Source organism: Mobula hypostoma, unplaced genomic scaffold (assembly GCF_963921235.1).
Source record: "Mobula hypostoma unplaced genomic scaffold, sMobHyp1.1 scaffold_76, whole genome shotgun sequence".
Lineage (NCBI taxonomy): Eukaryota > Metazoa > Chordata > Chondrichthyes > Myliobatiformes > Myliobatidae > Mobula > Mobula hypostoma.
This window is the reverse complement of record NW_026948249.1, coordinates 454,091-468,900: the sequence shown is the minus strand read 5'-3', so window position 1 is coordinate 468,900 and position 14,810 is coordinate 454,091.

Below are 14,810 nucleotides of genomic sequence, written 5' to 3'. Positions count from 1 at the left end.
GAGGTGAGACAAAGATGGAAGAGAGACAGTAGTGGAAGACAGAGGATAGAGTGAGGTGTGGGGGTCGGGAGAAACGTGAGAGGCAGGAGATGAGAGACGTCGGAGAGAAGTGAGAAACAGAGGCAGGAGAGAGGTGAGAGACAGAGAGGAGTGAGAGACGGAGAGGGGGAGAGAGAGAGGGAGGGGAGGGATAGTTAAGGGACAGAGAGGGGTGAGACACGCAGAGGCTGTGTGGGGTAAGAGACTGAGAGGGGGAGAGAGAGGGTGAGAGGGGGAGTTCCGAGGGAGAGAAAGAGAGGGGAAGAGAGGAAGGTGGAAATCAGAAGAGATCGTGAGAGGGGAAGAGGGAGAGGGAGAGATGGCCGGTAAGAAAAAGGAAGGGGAGCGTTTGGGATATAGGGTTGAAAGGTGTGGGTAGAGATCGTGGAAACGGAAGGGGAGCGTTGAGGGGAGAAGGGGTGAGTGTGGGAGAGGGAGATGTACTTGGAAGTGGAGAGAAATCTGTGTTAACTCTGTCTGAGAACTTTAGCTTCAGATTAACGGAGCGCACCAAGTTTTAGTATTTGGTTCCCTGGAAGTGGAGTCACAGGTAGACGGGGCGGTGAAGGCGGCGTTTGATATGCCCGCAATCGTCGGACCGGGCACCGGCTACAGGAGACGGGATCTCAGGCCGCGATTGTACATGTCGTCGGAGAGGCCGCCGCACTTGGAGAACCTGCGCTCGGGTTTGGCCGCCGTCCTCTCGGAAAGATGCCACTGAGCTGGAAAGAGCGCAGAAGGAGATTTACGAGGATGTCGCGGACTCGAGGGACTGAGTTACGGAGAGAGGTCGGGCAGGTTGGGATTTTATTCCCTGGAGCATAGGGGTGACCTGACAGAGGTGTGTAAAACCACCAGGGACACAGACAGGGTGAAGGAAAACAGTATTTTCCCCGGGCTCGGAGAGTTAAAATCCAGCGGGCACAAGTTTAAGGTGATAGGGAAAATGAGTTTAATAGGGGACTTGAGGGGAAACTTTTCACACAGAGGTTGGTCTGTCTATGGAACGAGCTGCCAGGGGAAGTGGTCGAGGGAGGGAGGGGAGAGGAGAGGAGCGAGGGGAGAGGAGTGGAGAGAGGAGACACTATAACAGAGGGGTGCGATAGTTCGGAGGGAGAGATAGAGGCTTGGAGAGAGGGGATCTCTACCACGAGGGGAAAAGCGGCGCGGGAGAGGGCGAAGGCCTGGTGGAGATCTGTGCTTGGGGCATGAGGATTGGTTCGCCAGCGTACTGGGGGCAGGGGGTAGACACTCAACAGCGGCATCCGCTGTAGCAGTACCCACTGCAGGGGAAGATGCAGATGTTTTGCGAGTACAGGATAACGGCGGGAGTGCAGACCAGAACACAGACCACATTCGCAAACAGGCAGGCGATGGTCCGCCGTGGGGAGTGAATGGGAGAGAGGGAGAGAGGGAGAGAGAGAGAGGGAGAGAGAGAGAGAGAGAGAGAGAGAGAGAGAGAGAGAGAGAGAGAGAGAGAGAGAGAGAGAGAGATAAATGGAGAAGTGACAGGGAGAAGGAGGAGGGGAGAGAGAGTAGAAAGGGAGAGACAGAGAGAGGGGGAGAAAGAAAGAAAGAAAGATAATTTTGAAAGGGAAATGAGAGTAGACAGACAAAGCAGAAAGGGAAATCAGTGAGACGGGGGAGAGAAAGAGAGAGTGTGTGTGGAAACAGAAGGAGAGAAGTTGAAAAGGGATAAGACAAGAGATAGAGAGAGAGTGAGAGGGAGGAGGGAGAGAAAAGAGGGGTTAAGAGACAGAGGGGATGGAGAAAGAGAGGGGGATAGGGGAGACAGTGAGAGCGCAGAGAGAGGGGATGAAATTGGAGAGGGCTGAGAGAGAATGGGAAAGGGTGGAAGGGAAGAGAGGGGAGAGCCAGAGATGGGAGGGGGTTAAGTTGAAGGAGCGGGAGTAGAGAGAGTGAGAGGGGGGAGAGGGGAGGGGGAGAGTGGCAGGGAGAGAGAGATGGGTGGGAGAAGAGAGTGAGAGAGAGGGAGGGAGAGACGTGAGGAGAGAGGAGGGAGGGAGGGAGAAAGTACGTGGAGAAGGAGTGGAGGAGATACAGAGAGAATTGTGGAAAGGGAAAGGAGCGAGTAACAGGAGAGAGAGAAGGAAAGATTGGGAGAGAGGGGGATGGGGAGAGACAGAGGGGGGAGAGAGGGGGTTGGGGTGGAGAGAGAGAGGAAGTGGAAAGGCAGAGGGGCGAGAGAGAGAGAGAGTGGTCGAAAGGGAGAGGGTGTAAGGGCAGAGAGAGTGGAAGGGGAAAGGGGAGGGAGACAGAGAGAGACAGAAGGTAGAAAGAGAGAGTGAGGAGGGATAGAGAGGGGGAGAACTATAGGGCGGAGATGAAGGTGAGTGAGAGAGAAAGGTGTGTATATGAGAGAGAGAGAGTTGAGAGACAGGGGTGAGAGACAGAGAAAGTGATGGGGAGAGGGTGAAAGTCAAAAGGGAGAGGGGTTAGGGAGGGTGAGGGGAAGTGGAATGGGAGAGGGGCGAGTGACGGTGGGGGGGGCGGTGGTAGTGCATCCTGACACCTGCATCACTGTCTGGTATTGGGGGGAAGAGCTTCTGCACAGGACCGAAAGAAGCTGCAAAGGGTTGTGAATTTAATCGGCTCCATCTTGGGTTAAAGTGAAAGTTTGTCCCGCGCCTTGTGGCCAATCAAGCCGGTTTTTATGACGGTTTCTGTGTCGTGAAGCGACTGAGAGTACGAGACTTCCGCCCCCCTCCCCCGGATAGGACGCCAGTCTACCGCGAGGTTAACCCCCAGCATTTGTCGGTACCCATTTTCAGCGGGGTGGACTGGAGTGTGTGGTTAAGTGCCTTGCTCAAAGACACAACACGCTGCCTTGGCCGAGACTCGAAACCACGACCTTCAGATCGTGAGCCCAAAGCCCTAACTACTTGGCCACGCACCAACAAATTTGTAGTAGCCTACAAATTACACAAGAAATCTTCAGGGAGCAGTGGCTCAGAAAGGCAGCGTCCATTATTAAGGACCTCCAGCACTCAGGACATGCCCTTTTCTCACTGTTACAATCAGGTAGGAGGTACAGAAGCCTGAAGGAACACACTCAGCGATTCAAGAACAGCTTCTTCCCCTCTGCCATCCGATTCCTAAATGGACATTGAACCCTTGGACACTACCTCACTTTTTAGATAGATAGAGAGATAGATAAATATTTTTTTGATCCCGAGGGAAATTGTGTTTCGTTACAGCCGCACCAACCAAGAACAGAGGATAAATATAGCAATACAAAAACCACAAACAATCAAACAACAATATGCAATCTATGCCAGATGGAAAATAAGTCCAGCACCAGTCTATTGGCTCAGGGTGTCTGACCCCCCACGAGAGAAGCTGCAAAGTTCGATGGCCACAGGCAGGAACGACCTCCCGTGCCGCCCAGTGTTCAATCTCGGTGGAATGTGGCCGAAGTCCAACGGTGAAAAGTTCAATATTCAGTCTACAAACACGTTATTCGATCCTAATATGACCAGGATTGCAACATTGCAACATCCGTTGTTAACCAGAACAGTAAGCACCCAACTGCTTCACGCTTACCGCTCTCAGTGCACTTCCGGTCAGCCGGAATTTCTGGCAGCCGTCCATGGAGAAGTTTTGATCGGGTTTGTCCTCGTGCAGCCCCGTTCCGGTAAAACACATCACACTGCACTCCCGAAATGTTCTCTGACGCCTGGCTAGCGCCGTGAACTCGTCCATTTTATTACCCACCGAACTTCTCTTCTCCATAAGTCTCTGTTGTCTCGACCCGGTCCTCTTTCCTCGACTTTGTGATCCCCTCTGCATCCTCTGTGTGTTTTCCTCCAGATTTCAGCAGGGGTGTCCGCCGCTCTGCTCGCTAAACCGGCCGGCATAAGCGCAAGCAGCTGGTCCCAGGAATGAACAATGCGACCATGCTTCTGTCCCGCGTGTCGGGATGTAACTATTTCCAGCGCTAAAAATCCAAATAAAACTCTCTCTACCAGCATATTAGAGAGGGTGCAGCTTCGACGTGTTACCGAGAAAAAAAATACAAAAAAAAACGTAAGTTAAAAGTAAGAAGAAGAAAGTAAGAATACTGAACGGAACGGCTATACCAGGCTGCATGCACGACCGGCGCATGCGCACATGCATTACTACATGACAATAAAAGAGGACTGCGTGTCTTCATAATCTAAATCTAAAGCCCTAGGAACAAGCCTGTGGCTATCCACACGACTAATGTCTCTCATCATCCTATACACCTGCATGAATTTCCTGCATGCTTCTCTCCAGGCTAAATAAGGCGATGAGCTCACTGTGGTTTTGACGTCCTTCAGGGCTCTGGATGAAGTTGGTTAAACTCCTTCCTCCCCGCTCTTTTCAACGTTTTGTGTCATTTTCACTCATTTCAAAGGTCTATGTCTCAGACAACTGGGTTGTTGCAATGCGCCTCTAAAGTCTGACAGCAGACTAGTGAGTGAATCTTCGATGGAGCAGAGTCAGAAATCAAAGAGTTATCAGCCTGAGTCAGGGCTTTGGGGCTCCTGAAAGAGATGGGACCTGGAGTTTACCAGGAGGAGCAGGAAGAGGAATCAGACCGGTAGGATGTGGCTGCAAATGAAAGATCAGAAACATTTTGAAACAGTTTGAAAACAAAAGGTGGTTAATTTCTGCAAAATACTGGAGGAAATCAACAAATCAGGCTGCAAATGTGGAGAGGAATAAATGGACAACGTTTATGCTGAGCCCCTTCAGCATGTCTAGACTGTGCACTCCTCTGCTTAGTTGCTCCCTGAAGTGCGGAGTTCCTCCAGCATTTTGTGTGCGCGTCTCTGTACTGTATTTCCAGCAACTGTAGAATCTCTTGTGTTTTATATCTACAATTGTAAGAGGATTGTAATTTGGCATTAGATACACGTTGATATTGAGTATATTGTTTATGGGAGCCGCTTTCTGCGATAAAAACAGCTGCTGAATTTTCTATGCACACAAAAAAAACCTGAGCTAGGGACATGGAACAGGTGCTTCCAGAAACTTCTAATGGCACCGTGATTACCCATAAATCCCTGCGTTACAAATTTCGCCGTCGCCGAAGCACCGATCAAATGCGCAGGCGTCAGCGTGGTGACGTTCCCGAATATCACGCATGCGCGCAGTACACAAAGGCATGAGAAGAGCGGCGGCAGGTAAGAGCGAGTCTCCGGGGGTAAGAGAGAAGGGAGAGAGGGGAGAAGGAGGAAGGTGGTTGGGGGTGTTCAAAACCGACTTCGGGAATATTGCTGTGACCCGCAATCCCGGGACAGTCCTGCTCTCTTCCCTCTCTCTCAGCCCCACCATCCGTACACGGGCCCCGGGGAGCTTCCGGCTGATGAGGGAATGGGAACCGATGGATCTCTCAGACAGAGCTGAGCTCCAGCTGTCTAAATGCAAGGATCGGGAACTCGGAGAAAGGGAACAAAATCTTTTACATCAGCTGTTGAGAAAATCACCTTTGTTCTGCCTCCAGTCACAAACAAGAGAAAATCTGCAGAGAGGGCACAGTTTTAAGGTGCTTGGAAGTAGGTGCGAAGGAGATGTCAGGGGTGTTGTGTTCTTTATACGTACCGTGGGTTACTAATAACAAACCATATTCTGGCAGAATTGAACTTTCATTTAACAGCAACAAAACCACGTCTTACACTGCCATGCTTCTCGATCATTCTTCATTTCTGCTCATGCTCAGAACTGTCCAGTCACGTCCTGACACGTGATATCACCTCAAGGGGTGAGTTTTTTGACACAGAGTGGTGAGTGCGTGGAATGGGCTGCCAGCGACTGTGATGAAGTTTGATACAATAGGGTCTTTTAAGAGGCTCCTAGATAGGTACATCGCTCGTAGAAAAATAGAGGGCTGCGGGGAACTCTAGGAAATTTCTAAAGTAAGTACTGTTCGGCACAGCATTGTGGGCCGAAGGGCCTGTATTGTGCTGTATTGTATTGTGTTGCATAAATGGGGAAGTCACTTACCCATGACCTCTGGTTGTCGTCCCACCCAACATCAGTGGAAAAAGCTGCTTGCATTTACCCTATCTATACCCTCATACTTTTGTGTACTTCCAACAAATCCTCAAAGTAATGTATAATTTCCTTCTTTATGTTTAGAGCCTATATTATTTGTGTAAAATATTGAGGGGCATTGTTTGTGTGGATAGCCAGAGGCTTTTCCCAGGGCTGAAATGGCTAACAAGAGGGGTGCAGTTTTAAGGTGCTGGAAGTAGGTACCGAGGGGATGTCAGTGGTAAGTTTTTTTACACAGAGTGGTGGGTGTGTGGAATGCACTTTCAGCAGCGGTGGACAAGGCAGATACAATAGGGTCTTTTAACAGCCTCTTTGATAGGTACATGGAGCTCAGTAAAATAGAGGGCTATGCGCCAGGGAAAATCTAGGCAGTTTCTAGAGTAAGTTACATGGTTGGCACAATATTGTGGGCTGAATGGCCTGGAATATGCTGTAGATTTCTATGTTCTATGTTGAACAGCGAAATAACTTTGGCTATCCTATAATCCTCTGATAACTCCCCCGTCACTAAGGATGATTTAATTATCTCTGCTAGGGCCCCGACAATTTCTGCACTTGCCTCCCATAGGGTCCAAGGGAGCACCTTGTCATGCCCTGGAGATTTATTCACCCTAGTCTGCCTCAGGGTAGCAAACATCTCCTCTTCTTCAATCTGTACAGGGTCCACAGTTTTAGTGTCGCTTTCCCACACTCTCATTGACACTCTGTCCATCTCCTGAGTAAATAGAGATGAAAAAAATATTTAAGATCTCCCCCATCTGCTTTGGTTCCACACGTGGATTGCCATTCAACTTTGTGCCTTGCAGTCCTTTTGCTCTTAAGCTATCTCCAGAATCCCTGAGGATTATCCTTCATCTTTTCTGCAAGGGGAATCTCATGCTTTCTTTTAGCCATCCTGATTTATTTCTTACGTGTTGTCTTGCATTTCTTATACTCCATAAGAACCTGCCTGCCTATCCCTGTTACGGAACTCCATTTTGTGCTTCACCAGGGTCTCAATATCTCTTGAAAACCAAGGTTCCCTGCAGTTTCTATCTTTACCTTTTATTCTGACAAGCACATACCCACTTTGTACTTTCAAAATGTTTGCTTTGAAGGCCTCAATTCACCAACCACCTTTGCCATAAAGCAGCCTGTCCCAATCCACAGTTGCCAGATCCTAGTGTCATAATTCCAGGTGTTGATCCATGCCCTGAACACATCCGCCTTTCCTATGCTGCTCCTTGTATTGAAATATACAGGATTGAGCATATTCACTGCACCATGCTCAACGTTTTTCATTCCTGAGTTTGTTTGAGGACTGAACAACATCTGTCTCCACAACCTCTCCACTCTCTGTTCTTTGTTCAGGCTCCCATTCCCCCTGCAACTTTAGTTTAACCCTCCCCTACCCCCTCCTCCCACCATGCAGCGCCATCACCCCTTTGGCTTTCATCTCCCAGATCAATAAAAAGGAGGTGCATACCAGGTACAGGCAGATAGGAACAAATGGGGTACTTACGAGATACAGGAAATTCAAGTGAACACTTATGAAAGAAATAAAAGCAGACATGAGGTTGCCCCAGCAGACAAGGTGAAGGAGAATGCTCATGGATTCTGCAGATATGTTTAGAATCAACATTTAATAAAGATATTGGTCTATAAGATGCACATTGAGCAGGGTCTTTATCCTTCTTTAGTATTAAAGAAATTGATGCTCTATTAAAAGATTCAGGAAGTTTACCAAGTTTCAAAGAAGCCTCAAAAACCCTACAGAGCCAAGGAATCAATAAAGAAGCAAAACATTTATAAAATTCAACGGTAAACCCATCAGGGCCAGGAGCTTTCCCCAGATTCATAGAAAAAATAACATTCTTAATCTCATCCATTGTAATGGAAGTATCTAATAAAGAAGACATATCCTGTGAAATCTGAGGGAAGTCTAACTTATCTAAAAAATCATTCATATATTTAGAATCTCGAGGAGACTCTGATTGATATAAAGAAGAATAAAAATCACAAAAGGTTTGATTAATCCCCACATGATCCAGTATCAATCGATCATTTTGGTTATAAATCTGATTGATTTGAGATTTAACATAATTAGATTTCAATTGATTAGCCAGCAGCTTGCCAATTTTGTCACTGTGAACATAAAAGTCACTTCTTGTTTTCTTTAATTGGTTTACAATCGAGGACGAGAGTAGTAAACTGTGTTCCATTTGAAGTTCAGTTCTTTGTTTGTATAACTCCTCAGAAGGAGCCATAACATATTTCTTATCAATTTCTTTAATCTTGTCCACAATTGCCATCTCCTCCTGCTTCTGTTTCTTCCTCAAAGCAACAGAATACGAAATAATCTGCCCCCGAATATAGGCTTTAAAAGTGTCCCAAAGAGTGTTAACCGAAATATCTTCTGTATGGTTAATTGTAAAAAAAAGCTCAATCTGTTCATTCATAAAATTAACAAAGTCCGAGTCCTGAAGCAACAGCGAATTAAAACGCCATTGTCTATTATTTGGTATATTGGCCATAATTTTAATAGAAAGCTTAAGTGGAGCATGATCCGAAATGGTTATAGAATCATAATCACATTTAATCACTGAAGGAATAAGACGAGAATCAATGAAAAAATAATCAATTCTTGAATAGGAATGATGAACATGTGAAAAGAAGGAAAAATCTTTTTCCTGAGGATGCAGAAAACGCCAAATGTCCGTCGACCCAGAATCAGAAAGGAAAAAATTAATCAGATTTGCAGATTTATTAGGTAAAGTCCGTAAAGGAGCCGAACGGTCCAAAGCTGGAGACAAACAGGTATTAAGATCTCTGCCCCAGATCAATGAAAACTCGTTCAAATTCGGAAACTGATCAAACAATGATTTATAAAATTCCGGACAATCCATATTAGGAGCATAAACATTAACCAAAACTACTTTTTTATTAAATAGTAAACCACTAACCAATAAAAATCTACCATTCGGATCAGAGATAATATCCTGTTGTATAAAAGTAACTGAGGAATCTATAAAAATAGAGACGCCTCGAATCTTAGCATTGGAGTTCGAATGAAATTGTTGTCCCTTCCAGAATTTGAAAAAACGTAGTCTGTCCCCCCTCCGTACATGGGTCTCTTGTAAAAATAAAATTTGTGCTTTAAGTCTCCGGAACACTTTAAAAACTTTTTTCCTTTTAATAGGATGATTAAGACCGTTAGTATTCCAGGAGACAAAATTAATAATAGACTCCATAAATCCTAAAGTCAACCCACAACAAGGAGGATTGACGATAGGCGCGACCCACAAACCCGGAGAGGAAACAGAACATACAAAAGATACCGGGAAAAAGGACGCAACCAGTACTTCAATAATGTATATAGCCCAAAGAGAAACAAACTAAAACGTGAAGCCCCTCCCACCACCCCCCCCCCGCCCCAAGACCCCAAGGCAAAATGTAAAGCAGACCCGCCAGAAAGAAGCAAGCACTAAAACTACCCCCATGACTTCCGGTATACGCTCCCTAAAAAAAAAGGTATAAATATGAAAAGGATCAGCTAATTGTAAAACAGTAAAAAAGTAAAAAAAAAGGTAGCTCAATTAAAATACACACAGAACAGAACAAAAGCCGGAAAATATATATTAAAAAAAAACCACAATAAACCTCAAACCCATGAATAGACACAGCAACAAGAAAAAATAAGATTATTGACATAAAGTGGTTATAAAAAGCAAAACAGAATAAAATTTAAAAAAACTACAAAATTTAAGGCCACACAGGAAATACGTAAGATGACAAAAGGGAAGTAACCACCCAGAATCCCCTGGGAAAAGAAAGAAATGACGCAGTTAAAAAGAAAGTTTAGCAACCATATTAAGAAATCAAAAATAAACTTTTCTGCCCAAATAGGGCACGAAAAAGTTAAAACCAACCAATTCACAGCCTCCGATCAACGGAGATAATTAAAAAAAAAGCAATTAAGATGTTGAAGATGAAAATTGATCCAGATAACTCTGGGCATCCGATGGAGAATCAAAAAAACGAAGGGCTCCATCTGACATGCGAATCCTTAGACGTGCAGGGTACAGCAGCGCTGGTCTTAAGTCCATCTTATAGAATTCCGACATCACGGATCTGTAACGAACCCGTTGGTCCCAGATTGGTTTACTGAAATCTTCCACGAATCGGAACTTAAGATCCGAAAAATCAATGAAACCTTTAGATCGAGCGAATCGAAACAGTCTCTCCTTGTCTTGAAAGTAATGAAAACGTAAGATAACATGCCTAGGTCTATCTGACCTAGACGAGTATGATGGGATTCTGTGAACACGATCCAGAAGCGGTGGTTGGTCAGGAAATATAGTAGGGAATGCATCTTTTAAAAGTTGAGAAAAATATTTCATGGGGTTGTTAGATTCCACAGCTTCCCTCACCCCGATCATTCGTAAATTCTGCCGTCGCATTCTAGATTCCAAGTCAGAGTTTTTAAAAGTCAAAAAGTCAAGTTTCTTCTTCATTACATTAATTGTTTCTTCGATTTTCCCCATCTTAAGCTCAGTTTGTTGCGCGAATTTTTGAAGATCAGATATAGCCGACTGATGTTCCGCAATAAATGTTTGCATCTTATCAATTGAATCGGCAATTTTCTGGAGATTAGTTGAGATTTCCGTATGAATCAGGTCTTTAACAGGTCCTGCAATTTCCGTACGAATCATCTCCCTAACAGAGGTTGAAATTTCCCTCTGAATTAACTCCGATATCGCTTTCAAAGTCACCGGTGATTCAGTCGGGGGGAGATCCGTAGCTTTCGGTTTAACCGGAGGTTTACCATCCTTGCCGTTTTCCCCGTTCTTAGACATAGCAGATCTAAGTATCATCCAATTGTCGGAGAATTCAGTTTAATTCAAAGTATTGTAAGAATTGATGCCTTAATGGTTAATTAAAGTATAGCTGACCATAGAGAAAAAAAACTCAGAGGTAATGGAGCGAGTCAAGAACGCGACTTCACTCCATGAGCGCTACCGGAAGTCCCGGATTCTGCAGATATGTTAAGAGCAAAAAGATTGCAAGTTAAAAAATTAATCCTCTGCAAGATCAGAATGGTAATCCATATGAAGAGACAAAATAGATGTGGGAGATTTTCTTACATCCGTATTTACACAGGAAATGGACACAGAGTCTATGGAAGTGAGGCAAAGCAGCATCAACTTCATAGACCCTGTACAGATTACAGAGGAGGAGGTGTTTGCTGTCTGAAGGCAAATTAGCATGGATAAATCCCCAGGGCCTGACAAATTGTTCCCTGTGACTCTGCGGAAGACAAGTTCAGAAATTGTCGGGGCCCAAGCACAGATATTTAAATCATCCTTAGTGACAGGTGAGGTACTGGAGGATTGGAGGACAGCCAATGTTGTTCCGCTGTTCAAGAAAGGCTCGAAAAATAAACTAGAAATTATACGTTAGTGAGCCTGACATCAGCAGTGGGAACGTTATTTGAATGTGTGTGCAGGAACCAGATATACAAGTATTGAAAAAGATTTTGGCACGTTGGCCTTTATGAACCAAAGTACTGACAACAATGGTACAAGCCATTGGTGAGGCCTAATTTGGAGTATTGTGTACAGTTTTGGTCACCAACCTACAGGAAAGATGTAAAAGAGATTGAAAGGGTTCAGAGAAAATTCACAGGGATGTCGCCAGGTCTGGAGGACTTGGGTTATAAGGAAATATTGAACAGGTCAGGGCTTTATTCCTTGAAAACATAGAAGATTGAGGGGAGATTTGATGGAGGTATACCACTATTATGAGGGGTGTAGATAGGGTAAACACAAGCTGGCTTTTACTACTGAGATGGTGTGGGACTACAACCACACCATGGGTGTGGCCATGGGTTAAGTGTGAAAGGTGAAATATTAAGGAGAACAGGAAGGAGAACAATCTCACGACTGGGAACACGATTCCTCCGGCGATGTCATTACCGAGCAAGACTTCCACGTCTTTCATCGGTAATTCGGACCTCACCCCGATCGTGACTAGTCCAGAGACCAGGTTGCTCTGTAAATGTATCTGGTGCAAAGGGACTGACTCTGTCCCTTCCCCAACACCTTTGACCTCTACCTCCCCAGTCTGGGTCTCTGAGCTAAACTCTAATACACTCTTCAGTATTAGTGACTGACACGCTCCCGTGTCTCTCCAGATCCGCACTGGAACTGGTTTTAACCTCTCCTTCACTGACACCAGTCCGGCCGAGATAAACCTCTCGCGCCCTTCCTGGACTTTTTCAGACCTGTCCTTCCCTAGCGGTTCGCTTAACAGCTCAATACAGCCATTCAAAATTTCCGCTTTTCCTTTCCCCGTCTCCTTCCTTGGGGCAAAGCACCTGGACGCAAAGTGTCCGACTTTCCCACAATTATAACAGACGACCCCAGGAGACTTCCGACCAGACTGCTCCCGGTCTACCTTATCCTTTTCACTAGTCCCCGGCTTACTTTCTGACTTTTCCGGCGGACTCTCCCCGCCGTCCTGACTACCCTTCTGGTAGCCTTTACTCGGGGCAACCTTCATTTTATGCGTCAACGCATACTCATCCGCTAACTTAGCAGTTGCGGCTAACGTGGCTGCCTCTTTCTCATCGAGGTAGGGTCTCATACCCTCAGGGACACAACCTTTAAACTGCTCAATCAGAATCAGCTGCAGCAGTCTGTCATAATCCCCCTCTACCCCTTTCGAGGCGCACCAACGCTCACAATATGTTTGCATCTCACGAGCAAACTCCAAATACGTGTGGTCCCACCGCTTCCTCGCATTCCGGAACCTCTGCCGGTATGCCTCCGGGACCAACTCATAAATCCTGAGGATGGCCTCTTTCACCACCTCATACCTCTGGGCATCTTCCGCGGATAAAGCGGAGTAAGCTTGTTGGGCTTTCCCTTTCAGTACACTCTGAAGTAAAACAACCCACTTATCCCTCGGCCAGTCCTGACTTATAGCTACTTTTTCGAAGTGGAGAAAGTACCGATCCACATCGGTATCGTCAAATGGGGGAACCAGCCTAACCTCCTGGGTCGCCCGGAACCCTCCACCTTGGTTCAGCACGAGCCCCTGCTCGGCCCTTATCTTTAACTTCTCCAGCTCAAATTCCCTTTCCCTCTGTTTCTCCTCTCTCTCCAACTGCCTGTCCCTCTCTCTCTCTTCTCTCTCCAACTGTCTTTCTCTCTCTTGCCTTTCTACCTCTTTCTCTCTCTCCCGCCTTTCTAACTCTTTCTCTCTCTCCCGCCTTTCTAACTCTCTCTCTTTCTCCTGCCTTTCTAACTCTCTCTCTTTCTCCCGCCTTTCTAACTCCCTCTCCTGCCTTTCTAACTGCTTCTCTTCGTGTTCTAACTGCCGTACCCGGAACTCGTGCTCGAGTCTCAGTTTTTCAAGCTGTACCTGTACCGCGTCTCCAGCAGGTTTTTCAATAGACACCTCCCCCAGCTCACCTTGGGGAAACACACCTTTAGATACATAGTGCTCTACAATAGCTCTGTGTATCTCCTCTCTCCTCATTGTCGACTTCACCTTAGCAAGATTCACCCGTTTTGCCACAGCTATCAATTCCGATTTCCTGGCATCCTCTAATGCCTCCAAGGTCGGCGCCTTTATAAATTCCTCAACCTCCATTTCTGCTGTTTGTCTTTTCTTTCTTTCGGGAATTTTAACCCAATCAATTTACTCCGTCCCAAATTTAGCGTTCAAAATCGCGGACGAGAACCCCACTTATGTTACGTACCCCGTAACTGGGTTGCCAAACCAGCAGAAATGGATCACTCAGTTGGAGTCTGGAGTACTAGAACTAAGAAAGTTTTATTAAGGAAACAAGCAACACAGTAATCGAAAGGATAATAAATGCAACAGTTCAGTGATGATAAACACACATGTGCACAGAATTAAGATAACAGCATCAATCAAGCTCTATCGTTGTCTAGGGGTAAATGACCAAATTTCAAAATGACTCAAAGTTCAGTTCGCAGTAATCGTTTCCATGGCGATGGACAACGTGGGGGAAGAGAGACAGAGAGAACAGGAACAACTCATCATTCAGAACGGCTTCACTCACAGACCAGCAAGATGGCTCACAGACCAGCGAGATGGCTCACAAACAGCTTTTGGGCGGGTCCTTGGTGATGTCACCTGAGGTCACCGACTGTGACCCCTCCTCCAGATGCGGTCGATCCTCTGCAGTGAACCCGGCACCCAGGCAAGGGCGGACACACACCGGGTTCCCGCTGATCGTACCTTTCCACCCTTGTCGTTGTCCGGTACTTCTCACCCACTCGTGAGAAGCGCACCGCTTCCAGGGTCTCGTTACCTCGGGTGGCGTGTGTGTCTGTCTTAGCGAACCTGTCCCTTTTTATCCCCCTGCTGGGGTATTGCCTGTCCATCACTTCAAACAGTTCAGGGTTCAAAGGGGGGAGCCGCTCCAGACAGCTCTCCCTCCCACATCCCTTCATTACACATCTCCAGACGCTGCTCCATTGTTCCTTATCTCTCCTTCCCCTGAGGGCAGGTGGCAGACCAACTGCTGATGCCACTGATGCTAGCCCAGGCCAGCAAACATCTTAATTTTATGTGTATTCTCGTAACACCAGATACCAGCACTGTGCCCAGTCAGAAGATGATTTCTCTGTCCAACTTGGGTTGAACCTCACTGTAACAGTGTGATACCAGATCAAACGTTGGCAACTCAAGTAATCCCAACTGAAATTTTGTCCTAA